At 46.1% G+C, this 3,547-nt stretch overlaps 1 long non-coding RNA gene across 1 annotated transcript; it reads right to left on the bottom strand.

Annotated features, from left to right (window-relative positions):
• Positions 1-486: 486 nt before the first annotated feature.
• Positions 487-3,318, bottom strand: LOC129634410 (uncharacterized). The gene is made up of 3 exons (XR_008705614.1): positions 3,084-3,318; positions 2,546-2,674; positions 487-671 (listed from the first exon to the last, which is right to left on the bottom strand). It is a non-coding gene; the product is annotated as an uncharacterized LOC129634410 (long non-coding RNA).
• Positions 3,319-3,547: the final 229 nt, after the last annotated feature.

Here is a 3,547-nt window from a genome sequence, read left to right as displayed (position 1 = left end):
TCGCTCAGTCGTGTCCGAGTCTTTGGAAACCCCATGGACTGCAGCACGCCAGGCCTCCCTGTCCATCACCAACTCCCAGAGTCTACCCAAACTCATGTCCATCGAGTCAGTGGTGCCATCCAACCATCTCATCCTCTGTTGTCCCCTTCTCCTCCGCCGTCAATCTTTCCCAGCATCAGGATTTTTTCAAATGAGGCAGTTCTTCGCATCAGGTGGCCAAAGTATTGGAGTTTCAGCGTCAGTATCAGTCTTTCCAATGAATATTTAGGACTGATTTTCTTTAGGATGGACTGGTTGGATCTCCTTGCAGTCCAAGGAACTCAAGAGTCTTCTGCAACACCACAGTGCTTTTAATCCCAGCCTAAAGAGTTTGGGCTTTATCAGGTAGGACTCTAGGAAGTCACAAAAAGGTCCGGTTGGAGGTACACTTAGAAAAGTATCCTGCTGTTATTTGTATTTTTTTTTTTTTAAGAAAAGAAGCAGCTGCAAATATTAAGAATATGCACACATACAGTCCTGAGTATTCACAGAGTTTATCCAAAAGATACACAGCAATGATAGACATTAGTTTCTTCTGGGAGTAAGACTAGGGGCTGGGCACAGGGGTGGGATGGAAATCTTCTCTGTGTGTATTAGTATTGAATTTTGAGCCATGTGAATGAATCACTTTTCTGAAAAATAAAAATTATTAAATTGAAGATTGTAAAGTCTTTATAATTAAAAACAGATCATGGGGCTTCCCTGGTGGCTCAGCGGTGAAGAATCCACTTGCCAGTGAAGGAGACCCAGGTTTAATCCCTGGTCTGGGAAGATCCCACATGCCTTGGAGCAACTAAGCCTGTGCACCACAACTATTGAGCCAATGCTCTAGAGCCCAGGAACTGCACATACTGAAGCTCCTACTGAAGCTCCTGGGCTTCAGTAGTTGCCTAGAGTCCATGCCCGGCAATAAGAGAAGCCACTGCAATGAGAAGCCTTAGCACCACAACCTCAATGAGAAGGCAGTGGCACCCTACTCCAGTACTCTTGCCTGGAAAATCTCATGGACGGAGGAGCCTGGTGGGCTGCAGTCCATGGGGTCGCGAAGAATCGGAGAACAACTGAGCAACTTCACTTTCACTTTTCACTTTCATGCACTGGAGAAGGAAATGGCAACCCACTCCAGTGTTCTTGCCTGGAGAATCCCAGGGACGGGGCAGCCTGGTGGGCTGCCATCTATGGGGTCACACAGAGTCGGACATGACTGAGGTGACTTAGGAGCACAACATCCAAATGAACAAATGTTTAGGTGTCTGTAGAATGGAACTAGTGCCAACCAGACAATTTACTCATAAAATAAATTATATTCAATGTGAGTGCATGTTAATAGGTTTGATAAGTAGGGGGAAGGGATGCTTAATGGGAGCCATGTGGGACCTGCCTCCATTCCATACTTCCAGGGTATGCAGTTAGCTGCAGCACTGGGACCAACCTCGGCTCCTCAGCCTCCCAGTCCTCGATGGCCTCCCCTTGACCGCATTGATGCCCTGCACGAAGCTGTTAGTCGCTCAATGGTGTCCGACTCTTTGTGACCCCATGGATTGTAGCCTGCCAGGCTGTTCTGTCCATGGAATTCTCCAGGCAAGAACACTGGAGTAGGTTGTCTTTTCCTTCTCCAGGGGATCTTCCTCATCCAGGGATTGAACCCAGGTCTCCTGCATTACAGGTGGGTTCTTTACCATCTGAGCCAGCAGGGAAGCCCTAGAATGTCTCTGAACAGATACAAAGGAAACTGGTGTCAGTAGCCGCCACTGGAGTGGGGAACCAAGGGTTGGGGAACCAGGTAGGAAACTCACCTTTTCTGTCTACCCTTTGTACAGATGGTATATTTCACAATGTACTTAAAAAAAAAATCAGGAAGAAAACATAACATCCTAGATAAACATCCAAGATACCTTGTTATCTGAAGTGATAAATTTAGATTTCAAAATCGTAGGTACAATATGACCCCTATTTTTGTAGAGAAAAATGTACACTGTATCTCAATGTATGTACAGCAAAGTGTTGCACTGTGTGCTATTTTAGCTTAGTTTTATTTGACATTCTCCTGATAAAAATTCCAACAGTAGAAAAGGGGATAAATATAAAAATATACCTCCCCCTCCTGCTTCCCTCAGTTCAGCTCCCTGTTGCCTCTGCTCAGCTCATCTTACCAAAAGCATTAACAGTTATTAAGTCTGGGGGCAGGACTGCAGAGGATATTTTCTTTTTTGTGCTTTTCTGAAAGTTCCAATGTTTCTCAATAAGCATATATGCTGCTAAATCGCTTCAGTCATGTCTGACTCTATGTGGACTGTAGCCTGCCTGGCTCCTCTGTCCATGGGGATTTTCTAAGCAAGAATACTAGAATGGGTCACCATGCCCTCCTCCACGGGATGTTCTCCATCCATGGATTGAACCCACGTCTCTTATGTCTCCTGAATTGGCAGGCGAGTTCTTTACCACTAGTACCACCTGGGAAGCCCCAAGCATATATGTTACTACGGAAATAAGAAAAAATACATACATTTTTAAAGTGCTCAGAATTAAGTGAGGCCTGTCTGGGACTTTGCTGGTGGTCCAGTGGCTAAGGCTCCAAGCCCACAAAGAAGGGGGCTCAGGGTCCATGCCTAGTCAGGGAACTAGATCCCACGTGCTGCAAGGAAGATGGAAGACCCCACATGCCACAACTAAGGGTTTGTTTTCACATGCCCCAACTGAAGACTCCTCATGCTGAAACTAAAAGACTTCACGTGCTGCAACTGAGACCCAGCGTAGCCACAAAAATAAAGAAAAAAATTTTAAATAACAATAATATAATTTTTTTAAAGTGAAGTCTTCCTTCCTTCCTTCCTTCTTTCTTCCTTCCCTCCCCTTCTCAACTCTGGAGAAACAGGCTTGGAGCCCCTCCACCATTGTTTCCATCCACACCAACCTCCCTCACTTTTCTAAGTTCCTGGAAAGGCTTCCAGCTCCATTTTAAATAAAATCCTCCTTCTTCACCTCCTGCTCAGGCCTCATGGTCTCTACCCTCCCCTCCATCCTTAAACCTCAGCCACCCAGACCTCCTTTCAGATGCAGAGCAGAACCAGGGGGAAGAAACCTGTTGATTTTCTCGAGGGACTGAACCCAAGAATTCTGTCTTGTTGGTCCTCAGAGATTCTCTGGAAATGGATCCAAAACACAGAAAGGCAGAAGGGGAAGCAGCCTGAAGACTCCTTTTTCACGAGATCTTGTGTTAAAAACAACAGGCCTTGTTAAAACTGCACCTTAATGAGGCTCCTTCCAGGCCTAATTGTCACCATGGCAATGACCCCTAGCGGCCATCTTTAATTCACTCCGAGTCAGAGTCACCAAATGAACTCCTCCAGTAAATTGCCCGCCAGCCCAGGCAGTCACGCGGCCCCTCCTCTGTCCTTTGGCCTCCGGCACAGGTGATGGGGCAGAAAATTTCCTGACTCTACCTGGCAAGGTCAGGGGAGGGGCTTAGATCCATGACAATACTAGTAATAATAATAATCATAGAAAT

This window comes from Bubalus kerabau, chromosome 19, assembly GCF_029407905.1.
Source record: "Bubalus kerabau isolate K-KA32 ecotype Philippines breed swamp buffalo chromosome 19, PCC_UOA_SB_1v2, whole genome shotgun sequence".
NCBI classification, from domain to species: Eukaryota; Metazoa; Chordata; class Mammalia; order Artiodactyla; family Bovidae; genus Bubalus; species Bubalus kerabau.
The sequence above is the reverse complement of the archived record's forward strand: the minus strand, read 5'-3'. Positions and strand labels throughout refer to the sequence as shown.